This window comes from Marmota monax, unplaced genomic scaffold, assembly GCF_021218885.2.
Source record: "Marmota monax isolate L192 unplaced genomic scaffold, Marmota_monax_Labrador192_F-V1.1 WCK01_AAM20220418_F8-fsc00235, whole genome shotgun sequence".
NCBI classification, from domain to species: Eukaryota; Metazoa; Chordata; class Mammalia; order Rodentia; family Sciuridae; genus Marmota; species Marmota monax.
In genome coordinates this window covers 1,797,474-1,811,042 of record NW_026693185.1, presented here as the reverse complement: position 1 = coordinate 1,811,042, position 13,569 = coordinate 1,797,474, and the positions used below count along the sequence as shown (strand labels likewise).

Genomic DNA, 13,569 nt, shown 5'->3' with positions numbered 1-13,569 from the left:
TACTGGCTCCGGGTACCACAGATCAGCCCGCCTTGCGCTGGCTTCCTACCCCATCCCCCTGGCCACAAAACGACTGCCTGTTCTGCACCCCAGGCCCTTGCTTGGCGGCACCTTCTGCCTGGAATCCAAGTCTCCAGGAGAAGCGATCCCTGGGGCTCCGGGGCAGACGGCGAGGTGGCCCACATGGGGGTAGTTTGTCCCAGCCTGGGCTAGAGTCCAGACTCCCACACTGTTCCCCACATGTGCCCATCTGCTGACACAGTGGGTGCTGCAGGTCCTCAGGCAGCTCATATTTCCAGCTCCCACCCTCCCCCAATGCACACAGGTCTCCTGACCACACTCGAGGCTTGCTCGGTGGGGCTCTGATGGCGCCCCTACTCTGAACCTCTCTGTCCTTGGACTTTCCACGGTGCCCTTATTTCCCTCCACCTGCCTGTTGGCACCGAAAGTCACAGAAGTCACAGCAGAAGCAAAAAGACCTGCTCTTGCCAGAATTGGCCCTGGGGAGCTGCAGAGAACAGGCCGCTGTTCTCTTGTGCTCTGGAGCTGATGACACGGCGATTGCTAACCCAGGACTGGCGCTCACGGCCACCCAGCCTGCCATCAGCTGGGACTGGAACCACAGCCTCCCATCCTCCGGAGCCCATGCTGGAGGCTGACCGTGGCCGTGCGGGTGTGCTTTGCTCCTGCAGCAGGTGGCCTCGTTCATCTCAGAATAATCCCCTTTCAGGTTCGCTCTTGTTAGTCCTGATGGCAGTGGGACCTCTCAGGTCTCACGACTTGATGGATGAATTTCTCCGCTCCCAGGAGGCAGCGGAAGAACCTAGGGATATTTCTTGAGCTCTAATCTGCCGCTGGAACTCTTCACCATCCATCACCTCTCTGCGTACAGCATAGCTCAGATGAGTGTCCACATCATGTTCCCCGTTCTCTTTGGTTTGCACAGTCACAAGCTCACAAGGTGGGAGCTCATGAGGAGTCACCTTCCCCCTAGAGAGTAAGAGCTCGGGGTACAGTTGCCCTTGATACCATGGGTTCTGTACTCACGGATCCAACCACCCGTAGACGACGTGCTCAGAAGAGAAGATCGTGCCTGTAGGAGCGCAGACGGGCCTTTCCCTGCCACTCTTCCCTAGAGAACACAGCATGACAATTATTTGCTTAGCTTACTTTGTGTTGGGCGAGGTGAGTCATCTAGGGGGATTTAAAGCGTGGGCAGCCTCTGCACGGGTGTTCTTGGACACCGCACCGTCTCACGTGAGGCACTGATTAAGCATCTGCAGCTCTGGTGTCAGCAGGGGTTCCTGGCTCACAGGGAGGAGGGCGCCATGCTTCCCGCTATGGAGCTGTCTCAGCATGGGGAGTCTCCCACTCAGGACTCCTGGGCCCTGCGCTTCACATTCTCACCCAGGAGGTCTGGTGGGGCCCAGGGACACACACGTTAGACAAGAACTGCACGTAATTTTTAGTAGATGGTTTGTCAACCACAGTTTTGAGCACGATTTAGATGTGGGAACACTGGGTTCAGAGGGAAACACTTGGTTTTTCATCCCAGCGCCTTGGCATAGGGTTGAAACTTGATTTTTCCCGTGCTGATGTATAAAGGAATAACACCGCCCTCTTTGCAACTGCAGATATTCTTTTTGTGACAGTTGTGTGTATGGGCAGCCAACCTCTGAACACACTGTCAATGAGTGTCTCGACCTCATTTGCTTAACTCTTTGGGGGAACAGAAGTATCCTCCTGTCCCATTAGTCATTTCTGTTGAAGACTAATCAAGGCACACAGATGTGGAAGAAAATAAGTTAATGACAAGCAGTTAGTACATGGCTTGCAGAACACCAGCAGCCTGTACAGTTAATGAAGCGATGACATCGCAGTCTCTGAGGACACAATTTATAGCTACAAGACAGTTTATGCACAGAACAGTGATGTTGAAGTTCCAAGAAAACAGTGCATTCTGGGACTAAAGTAAGATAAGGGTGTGTTACTTGGAACTTAGAACAAGATCTGGAAATGTTTAAACTGAAAACAAACTGGCTCTTACAATGTTTGTTGAGCACCTATTATGTGTCTGGCACAGAAAAAAATCTTTCTTCTGGAAAAAATATATCCTAAAAAATGCATAGTATGTGTTTAAAATGAGTATCCCTGGGTTCCCCATCAGGCCTCCAAGGTCAGAATTTTAAAGGTCAGGGTCCACAAATCCTTAGTTTTAACGTGCAGGAGAATTGGTGACCCATTGTACTAAGTTCCCTTTGTGAAGAGAAGTGTGGTGCCTCCTTCCCTCTGTGCCAGACACAGGTGCCCTGGACTTTCCACTCTGGTGAAGGGGACCAGTCAGTCATGGATACTGACTCACAGGAAGCCAACCTCTGAGCAAACCTGTAGAGGGTCAATAAGCCACAGACTTGTGCATTCCACAACACAAGCCACGTGGCTAAGCTGGACTTAGATGAATGAGACCGAGGGACACTAGAAGTCAGTTCTTCCTCTGGGCCAGCCACTTTTGCCTGCGGGTTAGCGCGTGTAGCTGGGCCGCCATGCTGGGCAGCACAGAGCCCACAGCTCGTTACAGGAAGCTGCATTGGGCAGGGCTCATCTGGACGGTGGAAGGAGATGGGATGCACCAGGGTGTGTGGCCAACTAGAGAGCTGTCACTCAAACACCTCCAAGAGCTGCCTGAGCAGGTAACGTCTGAGCAGACATCAACAAGGGGAGGGCCCACGGGCAATCAGAAGGAGGCACTCTCCAGGAGAGGGGACAGAGAGCAAGTGCTTTGAGCAGGGACAGGAGTGGTCCAGTCGCAGCAGGACGTCCCAGGAGGAGACCCGTTTTAATCAGCTATTTCGATGCTGGGACTAAAGGACCTGACCAGAGCAGCTATGGAGGAGGAAGAGTTTGTTTGAGGGCTCAAGGCGTCAGAGGTCTTGGTCCACAGAAGGCCAGCTCCATTCCTGAGGGCTCGAAGGGAGGCAGGACATCATGGCGGAGGGAAGTAGCTCATGTCATGGAGCACAGAGAAAACTCCAGGTCCAGGTACAAAATATCTACCCCACAGCTATGCCCCTCCCCCAGCGGCCTGCAGTTGCCACTCAGATGATCCCATCAGGGATTAAATCACTGACTGGGCTAAGACGCTCACAACCCAGTCACTTCTCCTCTGAGCCTTCCTGCGTTGTCTCACACAGGAGCACTGGGGACACCTCATATCCACACCGTAGCAAGACCTGAGGAGGGGAGTACACAGTGAGGACCTGCTTGCCATGGGAAGGACTTCTACTCCCGATCAGAGATGGCAGAAAGCCTGGGGGGGGGGGGGCCGGGTCTCAGTGACGTGATTGGCACTTACCTTGATAGGATTTCTAGCTGTTGGGTGGCATCAGGGCTGCAGCAGGCGTCAGTTAGAAGACCTTTAGGACAGTACGTAGGCAGTGAGGGTGTCTGACCGGTCCTGGCAGCAGGAGGTAGGAGGCAGGCTCAGGTCCTGGGGATGTTTCAAAGACAGGAGGAATCGCTGGACCCCAGGTATAAGAGAGGAGACCAGGCTGAGCCAAGCTCAGTAAGGACTTGGGACTGAGCACCTGGACGGATGGACTCGCCTTGCACTGGGATGGACACGACTCAAACAAGATCGGGTGAGAAAAGTCAGAAGTGCAGTGTAGGGTGTGCGAGACGTGAGAGTGGACAAGTCCAGGAGACCCAGAGGTATGGAGTCTGGGGTTGAGGGGAAATGTGCATCCTGGAGATGTAGCATGACCATCAACTCAACTGCAGCCCTGAGGCTGGGCGGGGGGCTCCGCAAGTAGAGGTGGGTTGAGGACAGAAGCTTTCCAAGCACCCACCTGGGCACCCTAACATCAAGAAATCTGAACGGTCGGAAGTTACCACCAAAGGAGGCGGCAGAGGAGGAGGCCCAGGAGGCTGTGTCCTCAAGAGTGGACAAGGAAGGACTTGGGGTGCGGAGTTCCTGAGGGTCCTCCCAACCAACCCCTGGTCTGCGGGAAGGACAGCTCCCATGCGGGGTTATCCCTGCACAGTTACCAGCACTGCCCTTTCATTCCCCCGCCCACGGGTCACCTACTGACAGGGCCAGGGAGGGATCCAGCAGCGCCTGGCAGGGGAGGCCATGGTGACCCGTGACAGCGCTGGGCGTCCGGCGGGATGGGTGTGGGGGTGGGGAGACCTCAAGGACAATGAGCACAAGGAGCGTCTGGGACAACCTCCCTGGGAAGGGGAGACAGAAGGAGGTGGCAGCTGGAAGACAAATGGGGTGAAGAGGGGGTCGCGTTTCCGTTTTTGTTCTTGTAATGGAAGAAAAATGACGGCTCATCTGCAGGCTGATGGGGAGGATCCAGTGGAGAGGAAAATTGATGGAGTGCGAAGGGGGACTGCGGGAGGAAGAAGGGGGCTGCGGGCTGGGAAGGAAGGACAAGGGCTGTCCACAAAGAAGAGGGTCGCTTGGCCTGTTGTTGGAGGCTGCAAGTCCAAGATGGCCCTGGTGAAGCCAGCCTTGCTGACTGCAATACAGCAGGTGGCCTGGGGGCAGGAATGTGTGAAGGGGAGAGGTCACACGGGGGACAGGAGCCTCAGCAGGGAGAGGGGCCAGTCTTGCTCTTGCTGTCCACTCACCTCATGAACACCCATGCCTCCAGACCAGTGTTTGGCCCTGCTGAGAGTGGTGCAGTAGCCCCACCACCTCCCAGCAGGCCACCGTCGTGAGCACCCGGGTCAAGCCACCTCCAAGCCAGCAGGACGCTGGCCAGGGTGCAGGCGAGGGGCGCACGGTCCTCTTCCACCTGTGCTGGTGCTTCCCAGTAGAGCAGGAAACCGGTTTGCAGAGCAAGAGAGGGGCTGCGAGGGCAGCTGGGCAGGGGGGCCGCGGGCAGGCATCTTCCAGGGCAGCAGGAGACCCAGGAAGGGGCTAGCGGGAACTTTGCAGTGACCCACTCCAGCTGCTGGGGGTTCTTTCTGGTCATGTCCAGCCATATGGAGTGGGCCCGGGCAGGCGGCAGCTGGATGTGCCCGGGGACTCGAGGCCTCCCCGCGATTCCCGCGCGCAGGAAAGAGCCGTGCGTCTGTGCGCGCTGCGCAGAGGGTTTAAGCTCTTTTATTCATTAACAATTTATTCCGTAATTGATGTTCTGCTGGGTTTTGCTAAGTGAATAAATAAAGCCGTATTTAATTAGCTCCTGTGTTCACCTCGTGCGTAATGAGCTGGCAGCCACCGGGGGTGTCCGCAAGGGGCTGGAAACCTCCCTGCGCATGCGCTTCCCTCGCAGGTGCGGTCAGCGGGCCAGGTGGGAGGCCAGGGGATGGCAGGTGTGGGACAGCCCGCCCCCCCGGGAGGAGGGGCTGGACCCAGGGCAGCGCCACCCAGGGCCTCGGCTCCTCAGTAACTGAGAGGAGTCCGGTGCAGACCAGGAGGAGTCCACTGCAGACCAAGGAGGCCTCACCGTTTCCCGACCTCCTGATCACCGTCCTCCTCAGCACATCCCTGTTCCTCTCGGGAGGTGCGGACTGTGACTTTTGAAACATAGTTTTTTTTTTTTTTTCCTAATCACAAGAGTAACAAAGACTCGATATAACAATTTTGGAAAATATCGAAAATTAGGAAGGAGGGGAAAAAAAATCCTACTATCCAAAGACAGCCACTATTGATTTTTTTCTGTTTGGCCTTTTTCTAAAAGATTAATCTTTATGAATCATTTCAAACATACAAATATTAAAAAATTAACAAAGACTCAGATTAATAGATGTTAACATTTTGCTATATTTCCTTTAGAGTTCTCTTTATTTTCCTTAATTTTCACTGTGATCCATGCAGCTGTAGGTATTTACAAGGTACAGTGTGAGCATACATATATATGCATCTAATGAAAATACCAGGCTAATTGTCATTTCTTAAACATTTATCTTGTCTTTTTATGGGGCAACTTTGAAGTCCCTGCTATTTCTTTACAAAATATCTCACGAATTCTTGTGCACTCTCGTCACCCTGCCGTGCCATAGACCCCTTAGGACCTATTCCTCCTCTCTAACTGCACTTTGGCACCTGTTTTTGTTTTAAGATTTATTTATTTGTTCTAATTAGTTATACATGACAGTAGAATGCATTTTGACACATCATACATACATGGAGTATAAGTTCTCTTTCTTGTTGCACATGATGTAGAATCACACTGGTGCAGATTCAATAATGCAGATTCATTCTACTATCTTTCCTACCCTCATACCTCCTTCCCTCCCTTCACTCCACTCTGTCTAATCCAAAGTACCTCTATTGTCCCCTAGCCTCCCCACTCCCTTATAGTAAATTAGCATCTGTATATCAGAGAAAACATTCAGCCTTTGGTTTTTTGGGATTGGCTTATTTCACTTAGCATGATATCCTCTAGCTCCATCATCCATTTACAGGCAAATGCCATAACTTCATTCTTCTTTAAGGCTGAGTAATATTCCATTGTGTATAGATATTGGCACCTGTTTTTAAAGAAATAGACTATAATAGATCCAGGTGAGGCTCATGCCCACTCCTCATTCTTCCTCTTCTCCCCAAAGGTGACTCTTGCCATTGGACATGTCCTATGGTACACTGCCCTCTGGTTTGGGGACCTGCCTGTGGCAACGTGAAGAGCCTCAGGAGTTGGTTTGCAAACAAGGCCCAGTGTGGAGATGAAGCCCCCAACTCCCTGCCCCAAGCCCACGTCGGCATAGCCACGGCCTCACAGGCCCCTCCAGGGCTGCTTCTGGTTATGTAGTCTGATTCCACTTTCTCCTTCAATTAACTTATGATAATCCAAAGTGTGGGGTTCACAACTAAGTACTCCTTACAAATATTCAAATATACGCAGTAGGTTACAAGAATGAAATCACTCCCCGGTTAAGAAGGTGGCAGAGTAATTCAATTTGCTCTCTCTTGGCTAATTTATATTAAAATAACATGGAGTACAATATTTTGAAGAAATACCCAAGGGAAAAACACACCAATATTAGAGCAGCCAAGGCCAGAAGGTGAGCATGAGCAGTATGTAAGAGAGCCTTTTCCCCAGGTCCTGACGTGTTGTGATCAACTCCTGCTGCACAGTCTGTCAGCTCTGATTCATGTGGAGGCCCCTGGGGAGACCTGTCCCTCCCACTACAGGAGAAAGGAGGACGCCCTCGCCCTGTTGTGGAGTGACCCTCACTGAGGTTGCTGGAGTGAAGGTAGCTCCTGTTTCCGGCTTGTCTTCCAGTGGTCAGCCAAGCTGACCCCTCCTCACCTCCTTTCTGGAGTCGGGGTAGGCCTGATGGGGCCAACCAGCCCCCAACTTCCCACTTATTCTGATTCTGGGATGAAGATCTCAGCAGAAAGACTTGGAAAGCATATATAGTGCTCGATTTGAAAATAAAGAATAAAACAATTAACCATAAAAGACCATAAATTAATGATGAAGAAGAATGTCTATAGTATACGTATGAAACAGAAGTATGCTAGTTTTAATATGTAAATGGTTCTCGTGAATCAATAAGAGCTGGCTCATGGAGGAGGTCCCCTACCTGTGGGCCTTCTGTTGACGTGACCGTGTGCTCTCAGAGCCCTGGCATGGCTCTCCACCAACGAAACCAGCTCTCCACCAACGAAGAATAGGAGCCCTGGACAGTGACCCCTGCCTTCCCACAACCCACCAAATAGACCAAGTCCACGCGTGGCCCAGTTCTAGTGGGCTCAGGTGCTTTGAGCTCCTAAGGATACTTTAATGTGTTTTGTAGTTTTCTGCTGTTGTACTCGAGCTCTTCCCCACCATGTTTTCTAATAGACTCTTTCTGATGTGCAAGACAGCTATTGATTTTGCATGTTTATTTTCATTTCAGATCTTACTCTATTAGTTCAAGTAGCAAGTGCCCTTAAATTTTCTAGCCGACAAATTATTTGCAGATAACATAGTTCTTTCTCATTTGTTCAGATAACAAACCTCCTCCTACTTTAGGTCTATATTGTATGGGTTTGAGATCCCAGAGGAATTAATAGTCAATGCTTCAAAGTTGAAAAACACCCTGCATTCCCCACCCCCGCCCTTTTTTTAAAAACTGGACCATTTCTAGGCTTGAACACCCCAGGGGCTGCTGCCTGTGGCTTCAGATAAGACGTTCTTGATCACGTGAAGGATTCTATTCATTTCATTATTCGCTTGCCCAAAAGGTTTCGAATGCAAAACTGCATTTGAAAATGTGCCTGAGTCCTAAGGGATAGCTCAGTGAGTGTTCACCAACTCAGTGCACTTGCCTGAAGCAGTACTCAGATCAGGAATGCCAGTACTCCTAATACTCCGTGCCTGTCCGTGACTCCCTCCAAGGTCAGTCACTGTGACAATGCCATGTTTCAATGAAGATATCCAATATTTTGGAAAATCCCAGAAATAAATGGTTCACAAGTTTTAAGTGGCATTCTGAGTGGTATGGTGGAACCTCGCACTATCCATCCTGGGCACAAATCATTCCTTTGTCCAGCGTTTCCATGCCATATGCAGCACCTGCCCATTAGTCCCTTGGTGCCCGTTCTGCATTATCAAATCAACTGTCACAGTGTTACAGTGCTGGGTTCAACTCACCCCCGTGCTGCTCAGTGGCAGCCCCAAAGCACAAGGGTAGCCACGCTGGCCACTTGGACTGGAGAGGAGCTGGAAAGAGTTTCCTTCACACACCGAGATGAATGTTTTCCACTTAGTAGGGAAGGAAAGAATCGTAGGCCGAGTTTGCTAAGATCTCGGGTACAGTGAGGTGTTTTGAGGGAGAGAATGTTTTCACATGGTTTTTATTACAGCAAATCATTGCCATGGTTCTATTTTATCACTGGTTGCCGTTGTTAATCTCACTGTTCCTAGTTTACAAGATCCCAGGTCTGGGTGTACAGGGAAACCCAGTCTGTACGTGGCCCAGTACTGTGCACAACCTCAGGCATCCACGGGAGGTCTTGGAATGTGCCTCCCGCAGATGACAGGGGTGACGGTACCCCCCATTTTGGTTAGCCCAGAGTCACTGGATTCATAACCTGATCGTGGGGAGGGCACTGTAAGAGGGTGTGGGCCCTTGGGGTCATCTTAGAACTTAGATTTCCACCTATTTCATAGGGAAAATGTTTACTTTTTTTTCTGTTTGCAATGAGAAACTCTTCGAAGGGTCATAATCACCAAGGGAGGATCTGATTTAAACATTAAATAAAACTAACAACCGGGGGGATGTGTGGAGAAGAAGACAGGCTGGGTGTCCTGTGGAAAGCGGAGGAGGACGGGCTTCAGTAAGGAGGAGGAGGAGGATGGACCGTTTGCTGTGATCAGAGAAGAGCGCGCGAGACAGGCTCAGGTTTGGACTCCTGTTCTGGTCAGGCATCAGGGAGAGTCAGAGCGAGGTGGCCGCCCTGGGGCCCGGAGGCTAGGAGAGCCGGGCATGCAGACCTGAGCCTGGGCTCCTCGGCCGCGAGAGGCCTCTGGGCAGATTAGGCAGGGTGCTGGGTCCTGCAGACGCCCCGAGCTTGCCTGGCCTTCCTCAGGCTTACAGCAGATCGCGTGGGCAGACTCCTGCCAGGATTTTGCCAGAAGTGACTACGTGGTTGTAAATGTGCCTTGAAGAGCCTTGAGCTGTTGGTTTGTTTTTAAATACGTTCTACCTTCTGAGTTCTTGTTATGAGAGAGGGTTTTCTCTTCTCTGTCCATTTGATTGAACTGGAGGCCACTCAGCTCCCCCTGGACTTTCCACCCCATAGATCTCACCTTGGTGTTAAACCAGTGGGATCGTGAGTCCCCACAGGGCCTCACTTAGAAGAAACACTGAGCAAAATCTGGTAACTCTGTCAAGAAAGTGTATCTAAAGAGGTTAGTGTGTCAAGATTATGGAATCTTTCTAGCAATTTCAGATGCAGAATCCAGGGAGACTTGTCAGGATGCTCGGGCCTTAACAGGGTAGAACAGGGTCTCCAGCATGAGAGCCTCCAGCTAGACTGCTCCAGGGGGGAGCAAACCACGGGTGCCAGGTAGATTTGCTGCTTTGGAGATCAGGCTCAGGATCCCTGTCCAGCCCACAAGGGCCAGGAAACATCAGGTGGCCACAGGGTGCTGGCTCTTGAGAAGCCACGCCTGTCTCACCACAGGCCAGGGTGAGGCTGCCCGTGGCCTGATTCTGCTCATCTTGGATGGTCAGGGTGTTTACCAGGGCAAACAGCAGCTCCAGAAGCCTCTAAGGACACTTCCATTGGTGCCAGTAGGGACCCCAAAAGGCCCCAAACCAGGTCAAAGTTCAGGAGGCAGGGAGCCCAGTCAACCTGATTGGACGTTATTCTTGAGCACAGATTTGATAACCACGTCGTTTTTCTGAGAGGGACCCACATTTGACTGTCCTCTGAGAGAGTGGACCATACCAAAGGGGTTCAACAGAGGTGTTGTAAGACGAGGAGATTGGATAGTGGGCTCTAACTCCCGTCATGGGCAGAGGAATGGACTTCTGGGGGCAGAGAGGGGTTCCTCCTCTACATTCTCATCGGTGCCCCCCACAAGTGGACGTCCAGTGGTGATGGTGTCCCTGTGTATGCGTGACATGGTACAGACACACGTCCAATGGCGCTCTGGGTCAGCGTGAAGCGCACACCTATAGGACAGGCACTAGAGAGGCCCTCCTGGAGGACTGGGCAGGGGCGTCTGCGGGGGCTGACTGCTCGTCCTTCCCTATTCTCTGGCTGACCCCAGTGTTCCTCTCTGGAGATCCACATGGGGCCGCGTGTTCGTCTGACAACGAGGTTGCTTGGGCTAGAGGTTTCCTTTGTCACCGCTGGGCAGGGTCCCTGGGGAATCTTCCCTGCTGTGGAGGGCTCCAGTGTCACCCCCAGGGTCCCCCCGGGAACTGCTCTGCAGCCTCTGCCACACTCCTGTTTCCTAGCCTCCCCTAGGCTGCCTCCCCTGCAGGGGGAGAGGCCAGCATGAGGTTGGCCTCCATGCACTGCTGTTTACCAAGGTGGTGCCGTTTTTCGTGGGCTGTGTCACAACCATCAGTGCCATGTCACCATGGGCCCCGTTGGGACAAACTGTCAGCGATGGCTGTTCCTCCCGGGCTCGCTCACCCACAGGCGCCGTGGGCAGGGGCTGCCACAGGAAAGGCGAGGGCTTTGTTGGGCTCCTGGTGGGTGACCTTCACGGACGCAGGCGCTGTCAGGCTTGGAGTGAGCGGGGCCGGGAGGTGGGATGAATTTGGTACAGGCCTGGAAACAGGAGTCAGGCTCAGAGTCTCCAATTAAGACGGCCGCAGGAGGGAGGGAGGGGGAGCCCCAGGTTGGAGGAGGGATCAGAGTTCCTCGCAGCCCCTGCCAGGGACAGCTCACCCACCCTCCTTTCAAGGACAGCAGCAGGGCTGGGGGCCCCTCCCCGGGAGGGGTCAGGGTGTCCACAGAGGGCGAGATGGGCACTGGGGCAGAGGGAGCATAGCCTGAAACTCAGGGAACTTGCTCACCGTGGATCTGAAGTCTGTCTGTCTTTTCATCACGCCTGATCTCCATGTGCCAGGATCCTGTGACTCATGCCTGCTCCCTCCCTGACAGGAACACAGAATGCACATGTTCCCGGGGAATGCACTGTGCAACATTAAGGAAGGTTTGCACAGTGCTCCCCTCAGGCCACCAGCCGTGGCTTCCTCAGCCTCTGGCCTGGGTGAGAGAGCAGGCCAGGGAGGGGAAAGGAGCTGGAGAGGCACCAGGGGGCTAGAGGGGAAAGAGCAGACGGGCAGACCTCCCTGATGGCTGGCAGGAAGACCGCTGCTTTGAAATGCTCTGGGCAGCAGCTCTGCACCAGCAAGGGTGACCACAGCCCCAGCAGCACTTCCGGCCCCTCCCGAGCTGAACTCTCCCCTTTCACAAGCATTTTCCCTGTTCTCTGTGTAGGTTCTTGAGCTCTGAGCACATGGCATCTGCTTTGATGGTTGCCAGAGACGGGAGAGCACAAGGCTCCCGTTCTCAGGAGTCTCATGCCGCGTAGTCGTGGGAGAGTCCAGGGCACAGAGCCGCTCCCCTCCACCTAGCTGTCCCTGTGCCTGAGATTACTTCACGAACCTGCTTTGTACAAATTACAAATAACTACACACAGTTGTGACCTGAATCTTTCTTGAATTCATGTTTTTTAAAATTTATTATTTATTCTAATTTGTTGTACATGACAGCAGGATGCATTTTTGATTCATAGTACACGTATAGAGCACAATTTGTTATGTCTTTGGTGGTACCCAGAATAGAGTCACACCGTTCATGTCTTCGTAAATGTACTTAGGGTAGTGATGTCCATCTCATTCCACCATCTTTCCTACCCCCATTCTCCCTCCTTCCCCTCCCACCCCTCTGCCCTCTCTAAAGCCCCTCCATTCCTCCCATGCTACCCCCCCCATTATGGATCAGCATCCTCATATCAGAGAAAACATTTGGCATTTGTTTATTTGGGATTGGCTGACTTCAGTTAGCATTGTCTTCTCCAACTCCATCCATTTACCTGCAAATGCCATGATTTTATTCTCTTTTATTGCTGAGTAATATTCCATTGTGTATACATGCCACATTTTTTTTTCCATTCATCCACTGAAGGGCATCTAGGTTGGCTCCACAGTTTAGCTACTGTGAATTGTGCTGCTATAAACATTGATGTGGCTGTGTCCCTGTAGTATGCTGTTTTTAAGTCCATGGTTATAGACCCAGGAGACGGACAGCTGGGTCAAATGGTGGTTCCATTCCCAGATTTCCAAGGAATCTCCATACTGCTTTCCATATTGGCTGCACCACTTTGCAGTCCCACCAGCAGTGTATGGGTGTACCCTTTTCCCCACATCCTCGACAACACTTGTTGTTGTTTGTCTTCATGATAGCTGCCACTCTGACTGGAGTGAGATGATATCTTAGAGTGGTTTTAATTTGCATTTCTCTGATTTCTACAGATGATGAGCATTTTTCCTTATATTTGTTGATTGATTGTACATCTTCTTCTCATACTAAAATCGGAATGATACAGAGAAGATTAGCATGGCCCTTGTACAAGGATGACACACAAATTCATGGGTTTTTTTGAAGACCAGGCCACTGAACACTGGAGCAACTCAGATCCCACACTCACACCCTGACACTCGGGCTCCTGCCCCTGACTATGGAGGCTTATTTGGCTTAGCATGGTATTCTCCAGCTCCAACCATATACTGGCAAATGCCAGAATTTCATTTTTCTTTAAAGCTGAGTAATATTCCATTGAGTATATATATATATATCACATTTTCTTTATCCATTCATCTATTGAGGGACACCTAGGCTGGTTCCATAGTTTAGCTATTGTAAATTGAGCTGCTATAAACATTGATGTGGCTCTGTCACTATGGTATACTGATTTTAAGTCCTTCGGGTATAGACCAAGGAGTGGGATAGCTGGGTCAAATGATGGTTGCATTCCCAATTTCCTGAGGAATCTTCCAAGAATATAGGCAACAATTTTTCATTTCTCTGGTTGTATGCAAAGTAGAGTGACACCATTCGTGTCTTCACACATGTACCTAGACGATGTCCATCTCATTTCACCA

The 13,569-nt window shown here is 51.5% G+C and overlaps 1 protein-coding gene and 1 pseudogene across 1 annotated transcript in view; both read left to right on the top strand.

The window, feature by feature from the left end:
• Caln1 (calneuron 1) overlaps nt 1–13,569 on the top strand; it is a 278,793-nt gene that overhangs the window by 228,316 nt on the left and 36,908 nt on the right. The gene's annotated exons all lie outside the window — the stretch shown is intronic.
• Nucleotides 12,972–13,068, top strand: LOC124100494 (U6 spliceosomal RNA; annotated as a pseudogene).